The following is a 24,907-nucleotide window of genomic DNA, read 5'->3' on the forward strand; positions in this document are numbered from 1 at the left end:
AAAAGTGCTTTCACCCAATTAAAGCTAGTCCGCCAACTTCGTCCATTTTTAGGAATGTCGGATTTGAGGCAAGTGACACAGGCTCTTGTGACCTCAAGATTGGACTATTGTAACGCTCTTTATATAGGACTATCTGCTAGATCGCTTCGCCCGCTTAAGTTGGTTCAGAGAGCGGCGGCCAGAATGCTGACTGGAGCTGGTCCACAAATGCATACTACACCTCTTCTTTATCAACTTCATTGGCTACCGATTTTATTTCGACACCAGTTTAAAATTTTCGTATTAAGTTTCAAGGCCCTACATGGATTAGCACCAATATATCTATCAAACCGTATTCTGGAATTTAAATCTCAGCAACCGACAAGAGCACCCTTTGAACATTCTCTTATCATTCCATCTACCTTTATAATCCGCCGCTCCAATACAAGGAATAAAGCTTTTTCGTGCATAGCTCCCATCTTATGGAATAACCTGCCACCAGAGATCCGATGTTCCTCCTCACTCATGGTCTTTCGCCGTCAGTTAAAAACATTTTTGTTTTTTCAAGCTTTTAAAGTTAACATTTAAATTGTTATAACGACTGTATAATTGATTTTCTTAACTTTATTTTTTAATTGTATATTGATTTATATTAGACATTGTCTTATTTGTTCGCCACTCTGAATTCTAGGAACTAGGGCAGGATATAAAATGTTTAAATAAATAAAATAAAATAAATGAAATACACAACAACAACTAGAGGGAACAGACCAGGTCAGGAACAAAGAAACAACCAAGTAAACAACAGTTTGCCAGCCACCAAATATATTTCTATGGGTAACCCAAGGGAAAGACAACTTCTACTGACCAACAGGTATGAACTAAGAACTGTGTCATTAAAGAGAAATCGGGCATTTCACCAAGACTACAGAAAGAAGAATGGCATTAAATTGGAAATGTTACATACTCTCATAGGAGAGATTAGGAAAAAAACACATTTCATTTGAAGACAAAAGGTCAGGAGAAACAAAGGCCAAAAATCAGTGAATTGGAAAACCCAAGTATTAGAGAGCAAGGTCCTCCATTCTTTCCTTCAAAGAGGGAAAACAGCTAAGGATTATGTGTAGCCTCTTGGGAATATGCCTGTGCAACTAATACTGTCAAAAATAGAAGGAGGAGGAGGAAAAAACAGATCCTTTGTTTGCGTCAGTCAGTGAAGTTTTATTGATTTATTCCAATTGAATAGTTGATATTATGGAGTTCTAAAAGTAGAGCACATCACAAATATCTGGTATTTTTGTTTCTAAAAATCTGGAACACAATATTGCTATTGGCAGTTGTCTGCGATTGGCAGAAGCATGTCTGCACATCTCTCCCTGAATGTGACCTTGTCTCTGAATCCCTTGAACAATGTGTGCAACTCTCTACTCATTTAAGACAATTAAAACCTGCAAATAAAAACCAGACTCAAGAAAAAAGGAGTGATTAAAACACCTGAGTTATTTGCTGTAAAAAAAAAAAAGATTTCTACTAGCAGAGAAGAGCAGCATTCTGCTTTGAAAAGAATGATGACTGTAAAACACATTGTTACTCTGCCTTAATTAGGACTATTTACAGACCCTTTAAAATCAGCCCAGGTCAGCAACCACTTCACAAATTATGGAGGTGTCCTTAGAAAACTTTTGCGACGTTTGCAAAAATTTGATTCTTGGTCATTCATTCACTCACTTACTAAATTTACATTTTACTTTTTTGCTGTTGCCTTCAAAGATGCAACATGGATCTCAGTTACAACACAATATTAAAGTTAGTTTTAAACTACTAAAACTTAAGCTGAACAGACTGAACAGCAGGAGGATAAAACTAACACCAAACCTTCAGTGAAAAAGGCTTTGTAAAACAAGAATGTTTTCAGCTCTCCTGAAAGGGAACAAGTACTGGGGTTCGGGAAGTTTTCTAGGAGGAAAGAATTCCACAGCACCAGGCAATTACTGAAAAATCCTTTCTCCTGGCTGAGACTAATCTTGCATCTTACATTATGTTACCTTGAGCTAGATTTCACTTACAGATCTTAAAGCATGGATAGTCAACAAGGTGTTTTCCAGATGTTGCTGGACTTAAGAACATAAGAAGAGCCCTACTGGATCAGGCCAATGGCTCATCTAGTCCAGCATCCTGTTCTCACAGTTGTTATGAATGGACCTTGGACTCCCTCATGAGCACAGCTCACTAGAAATGCAAGTTCCCCTATTACGAGGGTAGCAAGGCTTTTTGCTGGAATAACCCCACATCACCCCTTCTTGGGATGGCGCCTCCCACTGAGCGACAGGCAGGGTCTAATATTCTGATTGCCTCATCCAAGGGGAGGAGTTATCCCGTCCTCCAGACTGGCTGGAAGAGCAAGGATGGCCCTTCAACCCCCACTGGAAAAACTCTGCATAGTCAGCCCAAGAAAACTGAGGAGTTCCACCACCTTGACATCATTGATAACCTGAACAAGTTGAACCAGGGAAACTAGCTGCCCTAGTAAAACATGACAGTGAACTAGACAGACAAAAGGAACATAACATTAAGAAAGAGAAAGAGTAGAGAATGCCATGAAATCCCCAGGAAGGCCCTAAATACCTCCCCCACATGTAGGACGCCAGCAGAAGCCACTAGGATCCATCATGACTAGTCGTGTGGCACCAGAACAAAGAGGTGGGAGAATGCCCTCCAGGAAGCCCTGGGAAGAGAAATTCATGGTAAGAATTTCTATTTATTCCTCAGTGGTTCCTGGAGGGCATTCAGCTTCTCGGGATGTACCAGGGCACAATAATCTACTGGACAGGATTCTGGGTGCAGACAAGTTATGCATCGACTACCATTTGGAACACCCTCCTGCCGAAGGCAGCATCCGCCAAAGCCCAGGAATCAATTTTGTAGTGTTTGGAAAATGTATGCAGCTAGGTCCACCTGGCCGCCCTACATATCTCCGCAATGGGGAAACACTCCTTGAAGGCAGTGGAAGTCAAAACCCTCGTAAGGAGTGAGCCGTGAGTCCCCCCTGTGGTGATATCCCCAGTGCCTGGTAGGCCTGAACAATAACCTCCTTGAGCCACCTAGAAATGGAGGAAGAGGAAACCTTCCTTTTCCTGGTCACCCCACCGAAGGAAACAAAAGGAGCCTTGGACTTCCTGAACCCAGACGTCCTATCCAGATAAAAACGGAGTGCTCTGCCCTATTATAGGGTAGATGGGCGGGATACAAATAATTTAAATAAATAAATAATGTGGGCTTTGGACAAAATGAGGGGAGAATCACCTCCTGCACCCTATGAAACATGGAGTTAATCTTAGGGATAAGGGATGGATCAGGCTTCAGGACTACCTTGTCCTGATGAAAAATACACTGCTGTGAGTCAGAGGAAAGAGCTCCCAGCTCTGACACCCTGTGTGCTGATGTGATTGCTATGAGAAACACTGTCTTGAGCGTCAGGCACTTATCATTGCATGTAGCCAATGGCTCAAATGCATGCCCCATCAGAGCAGAAAGAACCCAGTTCAAGTTCCATGTGGGAAACCTATGAATCGCTGGAGGATTCCACTGCCCCACACCCTGAAAGAAACAACACAAAGGGTGCGTGGCTAAAGACCCTTATATCCCAGGATACTGCCAATGGCAGCCACCTGCCATTTCAGAGTATTAGAGCTTAGCCCTTTCTCCAACTCCGCCTTCAAGAATCTCAGGACATCTGCCACCTTTCTGGAAGATGGGTTCCTCTCATTGGCCGACACCACTCCATGAACACTTTCCATGTAGAACCATAAGTCCTATATGTGGAAGCCTTTCTAGAGGCCAGGAGTTTATCTAGAACCGCCCCAGAGAACCCCACCTCCACTAGCCAGCCCCACTCAGCCTCCATGCAGTCAAGCAGAAGAGCTCTGGGTGCGGATGAAGGACTGGTCCCTGCCTTAGCAGATCTGGTCAGAGAGGAAGACACCATGGTTCCTGAATTGACAGGTGTAGAAGCTCTGGAAACCTGGGTCTCCTCAGCCAATATGAGGCTACTAAGATAACCTTGGCCTTCAACTGCTGGATGCACCTGACAGTCTGTAACAGGAGAGGAAAGGGAGGGAAGGCATAAAATAACCCCACCGGCCAATCTGCCACCACAGAATCCCATCCCTGTGCCTGTGGGTGCTGAAAACGTGTGGAAAAATCTGTTGAGTTGGGAGTTCTGGTATGTTGCAAAAAGATCCACCTGTGGACTTTGAAGCCCCTGAAGATCTGGTAAAATACTTGGGGGTGAAGTTGCCACTCCAACTCCAGTAGTGATGTTCTGCTCAACCAGTCTGCTGTTACATTTTGTATTCCTGCTACATGTTCTGCCTTTAGCAACCCAAGATGAGACTCCACCCATTGGAGAAGAAGGTGGGCTTCCTTTACCAAGGCCCTCAACTTTGTTCCCACCAATGGTTGATATATGCCTTGGTCGCCACGTTGTCAGTCCGCACTAGGACGTGACCTCCTATGACATACGGTGCAAAGTTTAGAAGTGCCAGTCTAACCACTCAGAGCTCCAGCCGATTCTCTGACCCAGTTCTCTCACCATCCTTACTCTCTGTGCTACATGGGACTCCAGATGCACCCCCAACTGTATAAGCTGGCATCTGTCGTGAGGATCTTACTCGCCAGCATTTTCAGGCTCACACCCCTCAGCAATCTCTGAGACACCCACCATTTCACTCTGCACAACAACAGGCTGATTGCGATCAGCACCTTGCAGGATTGCACAGTTTGGTTCTGGAAAGGTAGGAGCATTTGTAGCAGAGGTTGGGAATGGAAACAGGCCCAGTTCACCAGATCCTGACAGGATAACAGCATCTCCTGGAGTTTGGCCAGTCCCACAGCATCCCTTCAGCACTGGTTCCTCAATGGGGCCCTGACGAGAATGCCATCAAGATATGGGTGAATCTGCACCCCCAGGGTCCTCAGATTGTCTACCAGTGCCACCAGGACTTTGGTGAAGAACCTGGGGGGGGGAAGTCAGACCGAAGGGAAGAGCCCTGTATTGATAATGCTTGTTGGTGTAACAGAAACAAAGGAATTTTCTGTGCTCCTGTTGAATTGGGACATGGAGGTATGCCTCTGTCAGATCTATGGATGCCATCCAGTCGACTTGACTGGATTTTGAGGTTTCCATTTTGAATTTCTTGTAGGCCATCCCCTGGTTGAGCCATTTGAGGTCTAAAATAGCCAGTACATTTCCATTCTTTTTCGGGACGAGAAAGAAAATAAACTCCCCACGTCCGTTCCTGACCTGGTACTGATTCCACTGCTCTGATGTCCAGGAGATGTTGTATAGTCATGCAGAATGCCTGGTGTTTCTCTGGCTTGGTCGACCTTGGGGTTATGACAAATTTCTCTCTTGGACACCTTGAAAATTCCAAGGAGTACCCTGAGGAAATTGTTGCCAGCACGCAACAATCCAATGTTCTAGCCACCTTGAAGTTGAGTAGGTGTCCCCCTATGGCTCCTTGGTGAACCAGCTACCTGGCATCAGGAGGATTGCCCCTTCTTTGCTCCATTCTGGAACTTCGATTGAGAGGAATGGGGAGGTTGATGGGATCTTGACTCGTTGGAACTCATGTACCTGTCTGGTCTCCCCCACCAAGACTTGTATCCTGTTGATACATTCTGGTGATAGAAAGGCTTTGAGCTCCAAAAAGACTGTGTTTGCTTACTCTTACATTCGTCCTTCTTGGCCACTGATAGGGCCTTCTGCTTGTCCCTCGTCTCAGTGAGGACCTTTTCCAGTGGTTCCCTGAAGAGTTTGCCCCCCCAATGAGAGTTGGCAAGATGGCCTTAGGATCCAGGGTCCACATCCCAATGATGAAGCCACAAGTTGCATCTCGCCACTGTGCTGGAAGCCATTGCCCTGGCATTAAGCATTATTTTGTCCTGTGTGGCATCTGCTTGGAAGGCCGCTGCCAGCAAGATCTTCTTCAGACCATTCTTCAAACCATTCTTGATGCTTTTGGGAACATCCTCTCTGCTGGCTAGCTCATTCACCCGCATCATGTTTGCCCTTGTGAACACTGAAGCAGCTGCGGAGGTTCTGAAAGTGATGCCTTGTGCTTCAAAGTCCTTGCACAGTGACATCTTGACTCTCTTGTCACAGGGATCCTTGGGTCCCCATTCCCCCTCCATTGGCAGAACTGCCAAGGAAGAGAGATCAATGATTGGTGGGTCTACAGTTGGCATCCAAAGCTGCCCCATCGCTACTTACCCCCTCCATCTGGCGCTCCCATGCTCTCGAGGCCCGCTCCAAGTGGCCAGAGATGATGACTGTTCTTCCATCTTGCTAATTTGTATATGCTCCTGCTCTTCTAAGGGACTGCTGGTCATAGAGGATGGATGATGCCAGGCCCACCAACCCTACGGCGGTGCTGGGAAAAAGGCCTGGAGTAGCGTAGGGGCCTAGCGCTGCTTTCCTGCCTTTCCTACATGGGTGCTCCCCTTAAATATTAGACAGGCACCATCTCTGTTATCTTTTTGCTGCCTACTGAAGATCTTCCTCTTTCAACAAGCCTTTCAAGCAGACACCTTATCCCAGTCTATGTCTGTGTTGGAATGGTTTTTTAAAGATGTTTTTAAAGCTTTTTAAAAAAGTTTTATTTTAATGTTTTTAAGATGTTTTGTAATATGCTTTAAAGTCTGTTTTTATGAGGTTTTAGAGTGTTTTTCCATGTTTGTTTGCCACCCTGGGCTCCTACTGGGAGGAAGGGTTGGCTATAAATTATTATTATTATTATTATTATTATTATTATTATTATTATTATTATTATTTCAAACAAATATGGTTCTCAGTATTTTCCTAAGACTGATTTAATAGTCCATCAGCCTAACTCAGAACGTAAGCTTAAAAAAACTAAACAAAATTGTGCCTTTGGAATTTTGTTTGTTTGAATACTGTACTGCATTAACAATAACATATTTCAATGTGACTTTTCCCCCCCAAGAATGAAAATCCTGAAGGTACCTTTCAAGATAATTTATTCACATAGTTCTTACCTGAAACAAAAGGAAATGTTAAGAACAAGCTGGCTCCCATCACTTTAAAACCATAGGTTTTTAAAGTATCAAGTATGCTAAATATTAACAAATGAAATTAGTCACATAAAATGGAAGGCAAATTGGTTTCCTGGCTGATTTATAAGTCCCTGAACGTATGGAATGGAACTGCTGACCAGTGGCTAAATTTCTTTACTCTGTTCTACAACGATATAAATAAATAATTGGATATAAAGGATATAAAGTGATGCACAAACATCACCATGATGCAAATTCAATACATTCTTAAGGTGTTGCTGAATTGCCAGCAGTAAGAAGCACAGCTAGCAACCAAAACAATCTGAAGAAAGGCTACTATTTTTGTCTCTCTTTCTCCAGCCAGGAAATGTTTTGCTAAACCTTTTGAAACCAATCTATTTCATTACTTTGTGCTAATTATTGGCAATTTACATAATAATTATAACATGCAACAAGCTTTTCATGTCCTGGCAAGAAAATCATTACAATGCTCAGTTTGAAGACGCTGTTGAAACAGACGATAACCTCTTGAAGCCCATAGTGGTTCCTGTGTCTGGTAGATTGGGCATTTGCCTGTTCTGGATGGAGTTGCATTGTTTCTGAAAGAACTGGTTCATAGCTTGAGGGTGCTCCTGGGTCCATCATTGTCACTTGAGGTTTAGTTAGCCCCAGCAGCTAGGAGTCTTTTACCAGATATGGCTGGTACACCATCTACATCCACTCTTGGACAGGGATAGCCTGGCCACAATGATTCTGTTGGGAGTGCTTTGATCTGGATTCCTGCATTGAGCAGGGGGTTGGACTCGATGGCCTTATAGGCCCCTTCCAACTTTACTATTCTATGATTTTATTATTCCTGCAATGGTAACCTCAGCACTTGATTGTTGCAATACATTCTATCCTGGGCTATGCTTGGGCCTAGCTTGGAGACTCCAGCTGGTGCAGAATGCTTAGGTGGGGACACATACTGCCAGAACATGAAATCTCCACTATACAAATTGGCAGAAAAGTGGACTGGGGGTGGAGCAACCAAATCTGGAATGATTTTGACACAAATCAAATAAGGCATATAATTCTATTCATCTTGGATGATGAATTGAAACAATGGATTAAATTAGAGTCCTATAAGATAGAGAGCATACCAATTGACATTTGCCTCTTTTGGAAACATATGTTTTGTTTGTTCCGTCGGTTACAAAATTGTTTTACTTTGCTGATGTTTTGGGCATGCAAAAATAGACCTGGTATTCTAGCTGCTGAACTATCACCAGTGGTACCAATTGCATTTCATCCTTCTTTTGAGGGCAGACTTTGGCCATCGGATATTGGGATTTGGTACTAAAGGATCCTATAGGTTAATTTAATATCAGAGACACTGACCATGGAAAAGTTAGGGGGACTTCACCTTCCTTGGTTTTTGTGGGGACATATGTGCTCTTTCCTTTCAAAACCTGGGATTAAACCTGGTATCTGGCCCAGTTTGAAAGAGAGCAAGAGCTTGCCATTATAGTAGTTCCAGAAGATTAGAATTTTTTGTGGAACAAACAACCCTTCAAAACCATATCTGCAAGTGTCAGGAAGCTCTTGCTTAAACTCATTCACAAATGGTATCATAATCCCAGGAAATTGACATATATATGCTCCAGGTTTTCCCGCATGTGTTGGAGGGGATGCCATTCAGTTGGCACATACCTCCATGTGTGGTGGACCTATGAGAAGGGGCAGGCCTTCTGAAGATAGATTTTTCTAGAAATCAGTTCTATTGCATGACAATAGGTGAACCCTTACTAAACTTGTTTTTTTACTGTGATCTTGATCTGAAATGAAAGGAACTGATTAGCCATTTGTTGTCAATGCCCAGAGTTATTATTGCCTGCAATGGGAAAAACTTTACAGGGTAGATTTAGAGCTATGGTATCATCACATTTTTAGAAAAGTTAACCCCCAAAAAAGAGTAGCCTAAGGACAAAACAAACATGACACTTTTGAATCTATATGGTCTCATTTTATTTGTTTTGTAAACAATGTGAATGATGGCCTTTAATTGTCCTTGGTGTTCACTCATCTTTAAACCCAATGATGGTGGTTTCTTGTTTTCATAGATATATTTTTGCAGTCATTCTTGCCAGGAAACAAGACAATATTAAGACAGTGTTTCATTTATAATGTAACTCTGTCATACACGCCAACTTCTTCGTATGTATGTCCTCTGCTCTTAGATTTATTTGTTTCAAAAGTGTCTACTCCTGGGGAGGTGCTTTTGTTTCTTTTTTTTTTGTATTTTGGTCTTTATACTGATTCCAGCATACTCTACAGGGAGAGGAAGTCCTCCCAAGAACATCTCTACAGGAGAGACAATGCCAGGAAAGTGTACCATCTAGCTGCTGTTGCTGCTCTTGCCGGGTTGACTCCACCTGTGGGACTTCTGTGAGAGACCTACCTCCTTGCAGACCCAGGCCCCATCAGCTGTGACTCAGCAGTTTCTGCCAGCAAGGACCACCTACCCCAGCTGGAGCAGTTGAGGGGCTGGCAGATAAAAGCAGGACTCCTGCGGGGGTGGGTCTGCCGCTGAAGGGGGTAGCCCCTTTGGGGTAGCCACTTCGGGGGAACACAAGGGATAGGGCTTGTCCTGCTGCCCAGAAGAGGGGAGGAAGGTGCAGAACCACAGAGGAGTGGGGGCCTGGTCGATAAGTAATGATTTTAAATTAATTGTTGGTGGGGGAAAGGTTTTTTTTGGGGGGGGTTGGGTTGTTGTTTGGTGGTTTTAAGGGTGGGTGGCCTGCCTGAGTTGTGGAAGCCAGTGTCAGGGGCATGTGTCAATCGGAGGGGAGTGATGGGGGGAGGGGGGAGGCCAATATATAACGAGGCTGGGAGGCAGAAGCTGGTGGAGTGCTAAGGGCAGGCCACGTCAGGTAAGAGGAACTATGGAGAGATGTGTAATATCTGTCCCCTGTTCCGGGCCTGTCCAGAGACGAAAGATAGCTAGGGGATGCTTGACTCCATAGTCTGGCCTTCGATTGCTGATGTGCAATGCCAGGTCTGTTGCCCAAAAAAACCTCTCATCCATGATACGATATTGGATGAGGGTGCGGATCTGGCATATATTATGGAAACCTGGCTGGATGAGGCCGCTGCTCCTATCCTCGCGGCCATGTGTCCAGCTGGGTTTTTGTATGCACAGCAGCCGAGGGTCGGTAGTCAGGGAGGGGGAGTGGTGGTTATTTAACGAAGGTCCCTGGTTCTCACCAGGCTTCCTCTCCGTGAGACCAAGGTTGTTGACTGCATGTACTGGAGGTTGGGCCCAAAGGGCAGTCTAGGGATTCTGCTCTTGTACAGTCCACCCCGCTGCACGACAGACTCCCTGGCAGAGGTACTGGAGGTGGTCTCGGATGTTCGTGGGCAGTCCCCAAACTTGCTGGTATTGGGAGACTTTAATGTACATTTGGAGGCCATCCTCACGGGGCGCCTCGGGATTTCATGGAAACCATGGCTTCCTGGGAGCTGCACCTTATTCCAACGGGGCCCACCCATGTAGCTGGTCACGCACTCGACCTTGTGTTTGTCTCAGAAGAGGAGGAGAGTGATCTGAAAATTGGGGGTACATCCATCACCCCCTTGTCATGGTCAGATCACTACTTGGTGAGGGTGGACTTCTTGGTGCCACAAACCCTCCGTGGGGGTGGAGGACCCATTAGGATGGTCCGCCCCAGACATCTGATGGATCCAGATGGATTCCTGAATGAGCTTGGGGATTCTTTGGAGCATGCACATGGGCACTCGGCTGAGACCCTGGTGGAGGGGTGGAATGCTGCAATCACCGGGGCATTAGAGCAGGTGGCTCCGAAATGCCCTCTCCCCCTGAATAGAGCTCAGACGGCACCGTGAAATACTCCACGGTTGCTCTGAGGCGGGAGGTGAGACGGCTAGAGCTCCGGTGGCGGAAATCTTGCTCTGACGACGATCGGACATGGGTTAGAGCGGCTGTGGCAGCCTACCATGTGGCGTTGAAGGCACCAAAAAAGGATTTTTATGCTGCCTCTATTGCGTCCATAGAGTGCTGTCCCAGGAGGCTGTTCCAAGTGGTCCGGAGCCTGGTCGGTCCAGCTGCCCCGGAACCGATGGAACATGCTAAGGCTTCCTGTGATGAGTTTGCAAAGCACTTCGCGGAGAAAATCGATCATATTTAGAGGGCAATTCCGTGCGCTGTGGACACAGTGAGCAAGCCAGAGGCGGCCAGTGGTGCTCCGGTGGTGTGGGATCGGTTCCACCTTCTTCCTTCTGATGAAGTGGACAAGGTGCTTTCAACCTTAAAGCCAACCACTTGCTTACTCGACCCTTGCCCGTCGTGGCTCATTATGAGCTGCAAGGACAGACTGGGCGAGGGGATCAAAATGGTGGTAAATACATCCCTGGAAGAGGCAGCAATGCCATCAGCTCTCAAGGAGGCAGTAATAAAACCAATTCTAAAGAAGCCCTCCTTGGATCCCCAAGATCTGAACAACTTTCGCCCAGTCTCAAATCTGCCATTCCTTGGTAAGGCGGTTCAGCGGGTGGTGGCGAAGCAGTTGCAAGTGCATTTGGAGGAAGCAGATTATCTGGATCCATTTCAATCAGGCTTCAGGCCTGGACATGGGACTGAAACGGCCTTGGTCGCCCTGGTGGATGATATGAGGAGGGCGTGGGATAGGGGCGAATGCACCTTCTTTGTCCTCCTGGAACTTTCAGCGGCTTTTGATACTGTTGATCACGGTATCCTTCTGGACCGCCTGAAGAGGTTAGGCATAGGGGGCACTGTATTGCAGTGGTTCCGTTCCTTCCTCTCTGGTAGGTACCAGAGAGTGGCATTGGGGGATGAGGTTTTGGATCCTTGGCCTCTCACTTGTGGGGTGCCACAGGGCTCCATCCTCTCCCCGATGCTGTTCAACTTCTATATAAAGCCGCTGGGGGCTATCATCAGAAGATTTGGGCTGCAGTGTCACCAGTATGCGGATGACACACAGCTCTATCTCTCATTCAAATCTTCACCGAGGTTGGCTGTAGAAACCCTATCCAAGTGCCTGGAGTCGGTGAGTGGCTGGATGGGAAGGAATAAGCTGAAGCCGAACCCTGACAAAACCAAGGTACTGTTTGTGGGAGACAAGGGAAGGTTCGGGGATGATGACCTGGTGTTCAATGGGGTACAATTGCCCCTGAAAGACCAGGTCCGCAGCCTGGGGGTCATTCTTGACTCCCAGCTGTCCATGGAGGCTCAGGTCTTGGCTGTGAGCTGGGCAGCGCTGTATCAACTCCATCTGATACGGAGGCTGTGCCCCTATCTTCCCAACCATCTGCTCCCATCTGTGGTACATGCCCTGGTCTCCTCTCGCCTAGACTACTGTAATGCGCTCTTCATGGGGTTACCCTTGAAAATGGTCTGGAAGCTGCAACTGGTACAGAACGCGGTGGCTCGTCTGATTAAAGGCAGCCACTGGTGAGATTACATCACTCCAGTGCTGAAGGAGTTTCAGTGGTTACCGGTTGTTTTCCGGGCCCAATTCAGGGTGTTGGTTCTGACCTTTAAAACCCTGCACGGTTTCGGCCCATTCTATCTGAAGGAGTGCCTCCAACATCATCAGGGATGCCGCTCAACAAGATCATCCTCAAAAGGCCTTCTCTCTATCCCACCAGTTAAAACAGCTAGACTGGTGAGGACTAGGGAGAGGGCTTTTTCAATAGTGGTCCCCACTTTGTGGAATTCCCTCCCAAATGATCTCCGCCATGCCCCCTCTATGATGAGCTTCCGCCGGGCCTTGAGGACCTGGCTCTTCAGTCAGGCTTTTGGGGTGGGGTAGGTTTTATTATTATTGCTGAGATTTAATATTTTAATGTATTTGTATGTTTTTATTTTGTACGTTGCCCAGAGTGGCTGGACAGCCAGCCAGATGGGCGACTAATAAATTTAATAAATAAATAAATAAATAAATAAATAAATAAAAATAAATTATTTGCATATATTGAAAATGCTTAATAAAAAGGTTATATTTAAAAAAGGGATGATGAGAGTTGTAAGTAGCTGTGGAAAGGAGTTCTGAAGCTTTCATTTTCATTTTAAATTAACAATAACTTATTGTGTTGTCCAAACCCCCAAAAATGTGTCAATGTTTCTTATCATTTGACAAAACAGGCCAACTTTAAGCCATAGTTTAAGAAGCTGGCTTGTTTCAATAAACCAGAGTTAAGATTAACAACGATTAAGGCTTTGGACATAATGCTAAACAGTGATTAATCTCAAACTGAAATAGACACTTTCAATCTCCTTGAGACCATTGTGGAGGGAGGAGGTGCATGATTCTGAGGTTCACTACAGCTTAGTCCTTGTAATGTTGAACTATGGTTTAATACCATGTGTGAATTAGGCCAATGTCTGATAATGACTGTAGAATTTTGTGGCAAATCTGAACATACATTTTCCCTCACTCAATGACTGCAACAGCAGTCACAGGCCAAACACCACACGGAACTATAGAATAGTAGAGTTGGAAGGGGCCTATAAGGCCATCAAGTCCAACCCCCTACTCAATACAGGAACCCAAATTAAAGCATACCTGACAGATGGATGACCAGCTGCCTCTTGAGTGCCTCCAGTGTCGGAGAGCCCACTACCTCCCTAGATAATTGGGTCCATTGTCATACTGCTCTGAGAGTTAGGAAGTTTTTCCTGGTGTTCAGCCGAGCCCCTTATTCTGTCTCCTGCACTTGGGGATGATTGAAAAGAGATCCTGGCTGTCCTCTGTGTGACAACTTTTCAAGTACTTGAAGAGTGCTATCATATCTCCCTGCAGTCTTCTCTTCTCAAGGCTAAACATGTCCAGTTCTTTCAAGCTCTCCTTGTAGGTCTTTGTTTCCAGTTCCCTAATCATCCTTGTTGCCCTCCTCTGAACCTGTTCCAGTTTGTCTGCATCCTTGTTAAAGTGCAGTACCCAGAACTGGACACAGTACTCAAGATGGGGCCTAACCAATGCCGAAAAGAGGGGAACAAATACTTAACGCAATTTGGAAAACAAACAAACAAACAAACAAATAAGGCAATTCACACATTCAATGGAGAGTAATCAACTGGTCTCACTGAGTGATGAGATGCCGGATGATATATGTGCATGTGTGAACAAGGAGGATTGTGTATCGCAACCTGAAAGAGGAGGACAACGGAGAACCTATATCTTAGAGCACACCAAGACTCTCACTCCTGGAACAGGAGCTGTAGAGAACACTGTGAAACCAGAGAGGAAATACACAAGTAACGAGGCATAACACACAGCGGACAGGATAGCCTTACTGAAAATTCATTGGAAAGATTAAAAAAACCTAACAATAAACAGAGGCTGAGTTAATGCAGTGCTATGCTGCATGAGGTCCACTCCTGAGTGGCACACATACAAATCCTAGCCTAGTTTGTATTGGGAAAATATCTGCATCACTCCAGAGATTTGAGATTGATGAGTGGTGTTCAAGTTTCCATCTATGCAGCAATATCAATGAATATTTATTGTGGCTGGCAAGCACTTGAGAGCTATTCTATTTCTGCCGCTCAGTTGTGTCAAACTGACTTAAAAGTGCTCAAGTTTTCTACAGAGTTGGCACATATGTTTTGCATATCTAGAGACACTAAATCTTTTTCATCTGAAACTTCAAGTGCAATCTCAAAGTTCAACAGGAACTTTCTATAGCAAAAACATTCAGAGGCAGCTCTGGGCTAAAACCGTTGCCTCTGAAGGGTCCCATAAGCCTCTTAACTAATGCCTGACCTAGGGGTAGTTCTGGACTTGAGCATGAGCAAAGCATCTAGAAAACATCCAGACTGAAGAGGGGAAGGCAGCAGTCACTTCAAGGCTCAGAAAGAGGAAATAAAACCCACCTACCAGAGGAGCCCTTACCCTCTAAAGAGCATACCAAGCCCTAATTACCTGGATCCTCATCTCCTATGTAGGAGGCCTTGAGTTCTCATGCCACAGCCAACAGGCCTGTTCTCCAGATGATGGGATCCCAGTATTAAGAAAGGGAAATTGGAACTTCTGGGAAAGGAACTTCCAATTATATTATCTTGTAGGTATTATCTTGCATTAATTATTCTAATATTCACTCAAAGGATGTAACAGTTTTTTTTAATGTTCTTCATTTTCTTTTCAGGTGGAGGAACTGGAAAGTTTGTGGTGACTTATTTGAAATCTGGCAGTTTATCTCCTTTTGGAAAGTGGGACAATGCATTTCTTCAACCATATACAGCTTAAGTCGAATCTCTTTTCCAGAGGTTTTTTTTTAATTATTATTCTTGAGGGCAGATCCACACCATACATTTAAAGCACATCCAGTGCACATTTAAAGCACATAAATTACCCCAAAGAATCCTGGGAACTGTTGTTCTCCCCACCACAGAGCTACAATTCCCAGCACGCTTAACAACCTGCAGTTCCCAGGATTTTGATATATTTATTATTTATTTATTTATAAAAATATTTGTATACCGCTATTTCATTAAAGACATCAAAGAGGTTTACAACATGTTTAAAACAACAACCATAGAATTAAAAAAATACAAAATACAATAAAAACAAAGGTCAATTGTTGCGAAGAAAGCATGTTCTTAATTGCCTGCATAAGTCTAGTGAAACACAAAGGTTTTCAGCAGTAGCTTAAAAGCTAAACAGAAGGCGCCTGCTGAATCTCTGTTGGTAGAGCACTCCAGGGGAGTGGCCCAGTGACACTGGAAGCTTGATTTCGTGTTGATGTTAAATGAGCCTCGCCAACTCAGGGGATGACCAAAACCACCTCTGCAGAAGATCTCAGTGATCGAGTTGGGATATAAGAGTTCAGACAGTCCCTAAAATACCCTGGACCTAAATTGTTTAGAGCTCTGTAAATTAATACAAGGACCTTGAACCTGGCTCAGGAGCAGATGGGCAGCAAGTGCAGATGTTTTTAAAGTGGTATCACATGTTGTTGGCCATATGCTCCCATCAGCAATCTGGCCACAGCATTTTGCACCAGCCAGAGCTTTTGAACCAGGGCCAAGGGCAGCCCCACAGAGTGCATTGCAGTAATCCAGCCTCGAGGCTACCAACACACAGACTACAGAGGTCAGGCTATACCTGTCCAGGAATGGCTATGACAAACCAGACAAAGCTGGTAAAAGGCACCCCTAAACACAGAGGATACTTGGGCATACTAAGTGACAAAGGTGAATCCAGGAGTACCCGAAGGCTACGGCCTTGGTCCTTCAGAGGGAGCACGGCCCCATCCAGAACAGGTAAACTGCCTATCTCCCGGACATGGAAACCACCTACCCAAAGAGCCCCTGTCTTCCCAGGATTCAAGCATAGTTTATTGGCCCTCATCCAGTCCACCACAGCATTCAGACACCGATCCAGAGTGTTCACAGGGTCTCCTGATTCAGATGTTATGTATGGGTTGTCTGTGGGGACTTGGGAGGCAGGTGTTGACCAATGGAACCCATGAACTGGGGGAATATTGATATCCCCCTTACCTGGTAACACCCCATACTTCCCCATGGAGCTATATGTTTGCTGTAAATCTCAAGAATATGGCAAGGTACTGTCTATTATAAAGTCTATTATACAGACAACCCTTCATGTGACAGTTTCATGATGACCCTACTGTTTACAAATGTTGCCACCCACATTATGAAGAAGACGAGTGGTAATCTGAATCTTCCTAGGGCAGGACAGGGTCTTAAAATCCACATAGGAACTGTCAGTTCAGTAAAACCCCTTCAATGAATATACAACAAAACTCCAATAAAAGCATGTGCAACATTCAAATAAGTGCCAGACATTAGCAGAAATCAGTGCTATTATGAGAAATCCTAATTCAATACATATCAGAACTGGTATCCTAGAAAAAAGTTTTCAGAACAGCAGGATGTGCTCACCAGCCATTGTAGAGCAATGGTGGAAAGCTGCATACTGGAAACACTGTAAGAATAAAGGCTGCATAACACCTTCCCATGTTTAAAGTTCTATGTTCGTGGGGCTTTTCTTATGTTTTGCTCACAAACCACCTTCCTTCCATTTTTCTTTCATTGTTAGTGCTGTGCCTGCTAATCAGGCCTTGCTACAAATTCAGAATCTGAAGAACCACTTTGGAGAAAGAATCCCGTTCCGTGCCCGGTACCTGCCGGGCAAAGGGGCGTGTTTGCGGCTGCTGCCGAAGCCAGGCCGCCATCAAGGGTGTGTGCGTGCGCACGTGGCGCGCCAGCGCGCCGTCGTGACGCACAGTAAGGAGGCGGGGCAGCTGAAGGCCATTTAAGGGCACTCCACCAGCCTCCCGCCCTCCTTTGAATTTTGGCGGCGGAGGCCTTGTGGCGGCGGCTGCTGCGCGCCGCGGGGAGCCTTCCGGCCGCGGCGGGCCCTTTGGTGCGCCGGCCTAGCGGGGGCAGTGGCGGCGGCGGGACGCGAGGGGCCTTCGGGCGGCGGCGGGACGCGAGGGGCCTTCGGGCCGCGGCGAGGCTCGGGAGGCCTTCCGGCCACGGCGAGGCCTTTGATGGGCCGGCCTCACGGCTGCGACGAGGCACATGGGGACTTCCAGCGGCGGCGAGGCACGGGAGGACTTTCAGCCGCGGTGAGGCCTCTGATGGGCCGGCCTTGCGGCTGCGACGAAACGCGTGAGGACTTTCAGCCGCGGCGGGGCACGGGTGGCTTTCCAGTTACAGTTTCAGTTTCAGTTACCCCTGAGGAAGAATCTTTAATTCAGAACATGTCAGGCCTAAACAAACTGCACTGCTATGGGGGCACCTTTGATTCTCTTCTGCTCTCTCCTGTTTCTTTCCTTCAAACTATCACCTTCTGATTCCATCATTTATCATAGAAATAATGTTTGGGATTAAGGGAAACACAACAACCTACTTCTAGTTAAATAGTACCCTAGACTTTCTATCATAAACCTGGAATATGTGGAGTAGGGGGAGAGACAATGTTTAAAATTTAATTCTATGCTGATAGTAAAAGAGAGATTGAAAAGGCCAAATATGTCTTGCAACCCAGGGCATGTGTGTGTGTGTTTTAAGTATGCAGAGAGAAATGTTTACTTTAGCTGAAGGTGAATTACAGTCAGCATTTTTATGGATTAAATATAATTTGAAAAGAACAGTAGGGGAAAAGGTTATTTTAAGGATTTTCTATTTAAACTAAACAAAATATTTATGCAGGCAGGCTTCTGCGCAGAACATAGAGGCAAGTATTCATGGAGAGCTCCTGTCTGTTTCTCTAAGCATAGTAATGCAGCAGGTAAAGGGATGATGCATAGACGAAGAGCTGTCTCTCTCCTCTTCTATGTATTTAGGTCCAGTTCCACACTTTATGTGGCAATTGACATTGCCGCTTGCTCACTACATGTCTCTCACAATGCTGTAATGGGTGGCAAACCTCCAGTTAGGGCCAGGAGATACTTCTATTGGGGTCCCCTTCCCATTACAGAAAGCAAAATAGGAATAGACTCCTTTTCTTGATACTGAAGTGTATTTTTAGTTTAAACTAAATGTTACTTTTCAGTTACCAATTACCTAGAGAGGTAGTGGGCTATCTGACACTGGGGGCATTCCAGGGGCAGCTGGAGAGGGGATGCTTTTATTAAGGGATGTACTGAGAAGGCCATCCCACTTCCTCACTGTTTTGCAAACCAGGAAAGTTCAGAGAAGGGGTTAGTCAATTAGGGAGAACTTGAGATGAGAGGGCCCCCCAAAAAATTGCCTGCACTCCCACACCCTCCTGCTGCCTGTGGCCGCCACTTCTTTTGCAGAATAACCTAGAAAGATGCTCTGTCATAACGTAGCGGCCATTTGGATTGGAGCAATGCAATGTAATTACAAAGAGCAGAGGCTTTTTGATGAGGGTGGGGGGCAGCTGGAGACAGAAAGGAGGCTGCAGGAGCCAGTAGGGACCCCCAGTTAGTGCTGCAACCTCACCTCCAAAACTACTTCAACTCCAAATGCAAAGGGAACTCATCCCCCCTTTTTTCACTGTCAAGCTTCTCCCCCCCCCAAATACGTTCTTCAAAACCCAGGTAAAAATATATGAACCTTTCCATCAGTTAAGTCCCATAACCCTCTGTCCTAAGACCCATTTAATCTGTGGTATTCTGAGTAAACACACATAGGATTCTGCTGTATGTGTGCAATCACATGCACCCTTCCGGGGGAAGAAGTAACGATACACTCGGGATTTTCTCATAAGTAAGTATGCATAGAATTGGTCCAATTCATATTTCTCTGAGTAAATTATTTAAACATAATGGAATTAATCACGTGCAGGCTGCACATTTGCTTGCATCTTCTCTTTAGCTAGTTTACAAACTGGTCTGTAGATAAGGTGCCCACCTTTTTTACAGGCCTCTAGTCCTGTGCTTTTAAGAGTCATTTGATCTGCAGACATTAGAAGATGACATTGCTTAACTCCATGCCATCTAATAACTGCTGAATACGAACCTGCTATTAAAGGCACAACAACAAGCCAGAAGGATATGTGGGGCCAGGGCCCCCCAAAGGAGTGGGAAGCAGCCCCCAGCAGAGGCTGCTTGAGAAAAGTGTCCCTTCCCAGCTACGCTCGAGGGCTATGGACCTTGCTTGCAGACTGCCCAGTTATGGGGAGACTCATTTTATGATGTGGTTTTTCTTTATTATGCGGTTTTCCGGATCCTATGGACGCACTGGTCCAGGGGACAATTGATGAAGACATACAGTTGGGCAGGGTTATTGGCCCCTTCCCATCATCCCCTACCTCTGCTCTCTCAGTGCCCCCCCCCGTATAGTGCCCAAAGTGGCAGTGGGCAAAGTCTACCTGATTCACCATCCGTCATACAAGTGGGGTCAGTCAGTGATGGCTTCATACCAGATAGTCTATGCACAGTGCACTACACTTCATTCAATATAGTGCGCACCTGTGGCAGAGATGCCTTATGGGCAAGTGTGGCAGCTAATCTGCCTGCGTTGCCAGCTGTTACACATGGTGGATTTTGAGCTGCTGAGTTTTGCCTTTTAGGTCAACTATGCAGCAGAGCATTACCTATGGGCTGCTGTATTCTTGCATGGAGCACTTCAGCCCCTTCTTGGAAGGGACAGCCAGGAGACGAGAGGCCCCAGAAGCGGTGGGGCACTATTTTCATGATGTCCAGTTCTCGGGTAGGGCAGACTTTGGGTGCATGTTAGCGCTTGATGGCACAGTTTATAGCGTTGCTATGAACTGGGGAGTTCTTTTGGCAGCTGGGAAAGTGGAGGATCCTGCCCCAGTGTTCACCTTCCAGGGTATTAAAATTGACTTTTGGACCCAGGGCTGCAGGCTGCCTGGGAAAAGCTTGAATTGTTGCAGATCAAGATCCTGAAGTTTTCAGGGGCTGGGAAAGTGTTTGCTTTCTGCCCTTCAGGTATTGGGGGCCTTCTGCGGTGGGGTTTATAGTGCCATAACAGGGATTTCACAGCCTTACCACAGGTTCAGGGTTTTGGCTGCCTTATGCGCCAACCTGCGGTGTGGCCCCCTCCGTTCCTGCAGTGCGTCAATGGTGTTTCAGTTAGAGGAAGGACCGACTCTGCTAGTCCCATACCGCATACTGGGAGATGGGGGAGGGGAGTCAGAGATGGTCAGGGCAGGAGGGGATTCCTGGGAGTTGGGGGATGGCAGGGGCTATGCAAAGTGTGGCCTATTCCTAGGAATCACGTCCTGGAATTCATCACAGATGGTAGGAGTAAAGCTTGTCTGTCAGTGTGTCGCAAGGTAGGCTTGCAGGGGGCCTTTAGGACCATTCACATGTCTTGGGATATGTCATGTGCTGGCCAGCTGGCCCATGCACACCCCCATACCCCTTATCCTCACCCTCCATGTTCACCTGACCCGCCAGGGATTGTTGATCAGGGAGGTGCCCTGTGACCATCATGCTTCAAAGCTCAGCAGTTACATGTAGCACCCCTCACACTTAATTTTGGAGCCTTCCGGATGGGGGGTGGGGGTGTTTGGGGCCAGGTCAGACTTCCCTTCGAGCCATCCTGGGGTCCAAGGTTTGTTTCCAGGCAGACCAGGGGTACAAGAGTAATTCCACATTATTTTACCCTCCCCTGGACTGGACACTTCCCCATGACGGCGACATAGTGTTTTTGGCCGGAAGCTATAGGCCTGGTTGCCTGATATTCAGGGGGAGGGATCTTCCCTCATAAAGTTTCGGTCTAGTGTCGCGATGCCTGGGAGCGGACCCATGGGGGTTTGAGGGTCATGCCCCTCCGGAATTGGGGTTGCCTACCCGGCAGTGGAATTGCCTACCTGGGACGGTCTATTTGGTTTTTGTATATGCAGGTGCAGGCCGTTAGGAGGTGGAAGTAGGGGGTGCATGGAATACATTCACCCCAGGGGCGAGTCTGAAGGTCTGGGACCCAACTGTTCACGATTGTTTCTGTTTTTGGCAGGTTGCTGGACGGGGATGGAGCAGATGCGCAGTCTACTCTGCAGCCATGGCATGAGCTCATAGGCTGGCCTTGGGGCCGCAAACGCACATTGGTTCACAGCTGGGCCTCTGATGGTGGGCCATGGTTTGGTGACTGGGTCGACAGAGTATGCGCTGGAATGGTCTCCTACCCATGTCGTTCCAGCAGGGTTCAGGGCAGAAGGTTACTGAAGGGCAAGACATGTGAGAACATGCAGTTGAGGCCACAATAGCCTCTGGTCGTCTGCTATGGTCAGACAGGAAGGGCAACGCCCTCAGTGGCAGGCATGTGAGGACATGCAGCTGAGGCCACGGTAGCCTTGGGTCGTCTGCTGTGGTCAGACATGGAGGGCAAGGCCCTCAGTGGCAGGCATGTGAGGACATGCAGTTGAGGCCTCGGTAGCCTTGGGTTGTCTGCTGTGGTCGGACATGGAGGGCAAGGCCCTCAGTGGCAGACATGCTTGGACATGCAGTTCGGGAGGCAACGATGCCATCCTCCTGATGGACCTGCAGAGGGGTCTGCATGAGATTCTTATCGGGTGTGGGGTAAAGTGAGACTAAGCAGAGGCTTGTCCCCCTTTTGTGGCAAAGAAGTGCGGGAAAAGGTTTAAAGGGAAAGGGCAGCTAGGTGACACCTTTAGGCACCTTTGGGGGTGATTGGCGGTCCGGGGGCCTGCAGCTCAGGGCTATACGGCCCGGGGGGCAGAACACGGGCCGCCTTTGGGGCCAACGTGCCTCATCCGCTCGGAGTTTTACGGCTCCGGGGGGCGGTGATGCGGGTTGGACCCCCTACACATCTTCTGGGTGTGGCCTGAGCTGGGGGTCTGGCACAGGGCAGCCCCGGGCTCAGGCAAGGTTTGGTCGCCCTATGGCTGCAAGCAGGCTTTGCCTGGATCATCAGAATGCTCCCGCACTTGATTTCCCCTCTGCAGGTTCATTATTCTAATTGATTCCGTTTAATAAAGTGGCCCATGATTTAACCCAATGAATGGTGTTTGTGTTTTATTTCGGCAATAGGCCGCAAACGCTGGCAATACATTTGAAACCACAAATATTTATCCAATTCTATTTTGGACATATGGGAATTAACCTGATGATCATGAAACCAAGAGCCAGGAGCATTTCAAAGATAAAAGAATACCAAGTGGGCAAGTTTGTACTGCCCTGCACACACTGCCTGCATTCCCATGGCTCCCCTTTTCACTATCATTCTAGCTATTTAAATAGCTACCCTGGCTATTTAGCACCCTGCTGCCTACTAGTCCTAAAGCCTGCTAATTATACTGAGTTACATGGTCGCTGTATAATGTATCCCAGTCAAGTAGAGGATGAGACCTCTCTAAACCAATCTGCACTTTAAAATCACAGCTAAAATGATAATGCAGTCAACCTCTGAGCCAATCATTTTCAAGCGTAATTCAAGGTTACATCAGGAAGATCTACATGAGTGTTTGGTTCTGGTTTTACAGCAGGGTGGGTCCTGCTAATCAGAAAGCCCTTTGCTTCCTGTCGCCTTAATTAGAAATATTGTGCCATGTAGAGAGAAGGCGTTTGACTAAGCTGTATGTGTGGATAACACTGATCTATACAGCCACTTCAGGAGACCAGACCACTAGCTCAGGGCCAGATTATCCATTAGGCTTAATAGGCTGAAGCCTAGGGGCTCGGAGCTCTTGGGGGCCCGTGGGGCACTGGCCTGAGGGCCCCTGGAGCTACAGTGGGCCCTCCACTCTCCTTCCGCAATCCGCGGACCACCATCCCCCCACTTTACCTACCTTTCCATTGTTTTTTGTGGCGTGCAGATTTGCCATCAATCAAGATGGCAGCCGAGGTTTCCTTAAGGGGCTGAAGCCTCTGCTGCCACCTTGGCTGATGGCATGCATGCGTGCTACACGAACGCATTGCTGCCATCAACAAAGATGGTGGCAGAGGCTTCAGCTCCTTAGGGAAACCTCGGCTGCCATCTTGATTGATGGCAAACCTGCGTGCGCCACAACAAACAACGGAAAGGTAGGTGAAGCATGGGGATAGGGGGGCCCAAACACCAATCAGCCTAGGGGCCCTCCTCAGTTTAATCGGGCCCTGCACTAGCTTTGTAAGGGGAGGGGGACCTTCTGAACTTTCCAGATGAGTATACATACTAAATTGTAAAGCAACAACAACAAGCTTTGTTTAAGCAGAATAAATTTCCTTGACTAGGAAAAGTGGCCCAATTTCCAGATTTAGCTGTTCATTTGTGTAGTTCTTGGTGAGAACATCTTTAGCTCAATTCTGAAAAGCCAGGACCTTAGCTTGCACAGCTGAGCACATGAATACTGAAGTTATTTTTCACATCTGTGCCAACAGACTACAGGTCCACCATTACTAGTACATGCCGTCTGTAAAATCTATCTAAAGAAAAGACTTTTTAAATCAAGTAATGTCTACTCAAAATCAGACAGATACCATACAAATTGTCACTATTTTGAGTAAAATGCAGAGCTTGGAAAAGTTACTTTTTTGAACTACAGCTCCCATCAGCCTAATCCAGTGGCCATGTTGCCTAGGGCTGATGGGAGTTGTAGTTCAAAAAAGTAACTTTTCCAAGCTCTGGTAAAATGAATAATAATATCAGTTTGTTCAGAATGAGAAAAAATATATATGGATGCAATATTTTCTGTCTGAAGAAGTTATGCAACATGGAGACTGCATGTTTAAAGCTTCTGTATGTAATGAGACTTCCATATCTATGCCTATCAACTTGCTTATGGTTTGTTGAGTTACAGGGACCAAACAGGACATTAAAATCTACACAAAATGTCAGCAAAAAATTAGATTGACGAGTGCAAGACACAGCAAGAGTAACCAGTGCAAAGCAACATAACTCTGTAAGAAATATCTTTTACACCCTTTTTTATAGCATGATTTAAAAATGCAATCTTGCCTTTTCAGACAAAAAAAATGTAGTGACTTTAATTTTGCTTAGCTTCTGTAATATGCTTCATGTACGGCTGCACGTATGTATAATTTGGAAGCTTCAGTCTATGCAGAATATGACAGCCTAATGTGAATGAGTTCCTGAAAGCATATTATAGCAGCTGTCCATCACTATGACATTCCCTTTTATCCTTTCAACACAACTAAAAAAAAAATGCTGATGTTCATCTGTAAAGCCTTTAATTGTCTGGACCAAAGAGATTAAAGAGATCACTTTTTGGCCTATTTCCATAATAAATTCAAATACTGAAAGACAATGTATTAATGTGTCATTTTCTTTGTTAGTAGTTCAATCCCCAGCAGGTAGGGTGGGAAGAGGCACCTGCCTGAAACCCCAGACAGCCACTGCCAGTCAGTGTAAACAGTACCGAGCTTGGTAGACCAATCATCTGACTCAGTATAAGGCACCTTCCTATGTTAC

At 46.3% G+C, this 24,907-nt stretch overlaps 1 protein-coding gene across 6 annotated transcripts in view; it reads right to left on the minus strand.

Moving 5' to 3' along the window:
• The window catches only part of LARGE1 (LARGE xylosyl- and glucuronyltransferase 1), a 583,138-nt gene that overhangs the window by 288,240 nt on the left and 269,991 nt on the right, over window positions 1-24,907 (minus strand). The gene's annotated exons all lie outside the window — the stretch shown is intronic.

The sequence above is a fragment of the Rhineura floridana genome, chromosome 8 (genome assembly GCF_030035675.1).
Source record: "Rhineura floridana isolate rRhiFlo1 chromosome 8, rRhiFlo1.hap2, whole genome shotgun sequence".
NCBI lineage: Eukaryota > Metazoa > Chordata > Lepidosauria > Squamata > Rhineuridae > Rhineura > Rhineura floridana.